Source organism: Tupaia chinensis, unplaced genomic scaffold (genome assembly GCF_000334495.1).
Source record: "Tupaia chinensis unplaced genomic scaffold, TupChi_1.0 Scaffold000291_1, whole genome shotgun sequence".
NCBI lineage: Eukaryota > Metazoa > Chordata > Mammalia > Scandentia > Tupaiidae > Tupaia > Tupaia belangeri.
The window spans coordinates 4,478,594-4,480,709 of NW_006159776.1; positions in this window are offsets into that span (position 1 = coordinate 4,478,594).

The window sequence follows — 2,116 nt, forward strand, 5'->3', positions numbered from 1 at the left end:
AATCGTCTCTGATCTCATCCATCTTCTTCCACATAGCTTGCACACTTTTATTTAAAATAAAAATAAAAAGCTGTTATACAGGAGATGCTCAGGGTACCAAGACACTGAGAGTGGCATCTGGCCAACAGTCAGTGAAGAAAAACCCTCTCAAATCAATAGCTCATGAGGAACTGAATCATTTAAACAATCATGTGGGTATGCTTGGAGGTGGAACCTTCCCCATTTAGGCATTCAGATGAGACTTCAGCTTCGTGAGAGACCTTGAAGCTGAGGACCCAGACTTTCAGTTAGAAGACTGAGAATGATGGATATTGGAAAAAACTAACAACATTTCAATTAATGGTTTGGAATGGATCTTCTGTATAAGGCCAGTTTTGCAAATAACAATTGAGTTTGAAGTTGAAAATCAACTTATTTTGCTGTAGACAACATTAATAAATGTGTTTTTTGGGAGGGTTTTTGGAGAAGTTTTTGCTATAGTGCATATGTGCTCACCAGAAAGACAGAGACAGAGAGACAGAAAGTGAGAAATTACCCCTAGGGGGGATAGCCACACCGCAATCCCTTCTCCTCCATTCTCCTCTAGGAATCTTGGGCATGCATGCACACGTGCCTGGCGTGAGTTTAAGCCACCAGGTCCAGGACTCGAACCATGGTCAACTACATGAGAGTCCAGCAACATAGCCACTATGCCAGCTGCTGGTCCCAATAAATATGTTTAGAATTTTTTTAAAATGTAAGGGATTCCCTACAATCCAGCTTTTCCATAAGAGTCCAATAGTGTCCTGTATAGTGGGACACTATAGAGGAACAGACAGCACAAACCTAGGTGGAGACTCATTGTTTAAAAATCCAATCCAGCACACGGTCAAAGTGGGCCCCACGTCAACAACCCCATGAAACCCTGGAAATAGGGAGCATACTTAGGAAGCTTCTCTTTCTAGGCCAGCTGCTGGAACTAAGCACAGAGGGGTAACTAGGAAGCCTCAACACAGAAGGTCTGAATGAGCTTCAGTGAGTACTCACAGAGAGTATGCGTTAGATTGAAGGAGTAGTAATTAGCACCTAATATAAAGTTGTTCTGGAACTTTCTTATTTGAAACAAAATGTGAAATTTGAAATATTATTTATACTGGTTCGGTCTAGAAACACCTAACTAAGAAAACACAAATGGGCCAGTAGGGGGTATGGAGGTTAAGATGCTCGATTCCCATATGACCAACTGTGCCATTCAAGTCCTGGACCTGACAGTTTGAAAATCACGTGAGGTACAAGTGCATCATATATACTTAAAATCCCGAGAGAAGACTGGAGGAGAAAAGACTGCAGCATGGTCACTCCCACAAGTGTGGGGGGGGGGCTCTCACTTTTCCTCTCTCTATTTCTCTGTCTCTGATGAGTGTACATGTCCTATAGCAAAAAAAAAAAAAAACTAAAAACACAAATGTTTTTTCACAGCTAATTCTAGAGCAGTGCTATCTAAAAGAAATATTAGACACATATCTATATATGTAATTTTTAATTTTCTAGTAGCCAGATTGTAAAATAAAAACAAATGAAACTGATCTTAATAATCTCTTATATTTAACTGAATATTTCCAATGTATTATTTCAAAATGTATCAATATAAAAACTTACTGAAATATTTTACATTGTATTTGTCATACTAAAATCCAGTGTGTATTTTACACTCAACAACACATCACAAGACTAAGCTTCCATGAGATATACTTATGTGTATTTAGATCATATAAAATGTATAGCTAGTAAACATGGACTCACATATCCAAAATGTTTCAGACTTTCTTTAAAAATCTTCCAGTAATGGAATTGAGTATTTCTAAATTTTAATTTACTGAAGCTAAACAAAATTTTAAAAATTCAGCTCTTCCATAATATTAGCCACACTTCAGCTGCTGAGCAGCCACATGTGACCAGTGACTCCCATATGAACAGCATAGCTCTAGATAATCTGACTACATGTCTGGCTATTTTCACAACAGAACCACTACTGAAAATCCACTGAGGAATAGACAGTAACATGATAGAAATAAGAACTTCTACTTTTGTAGAGTGCTTAAGATTTGTAAAATGTTATACAACCCTAGGAGCCAAC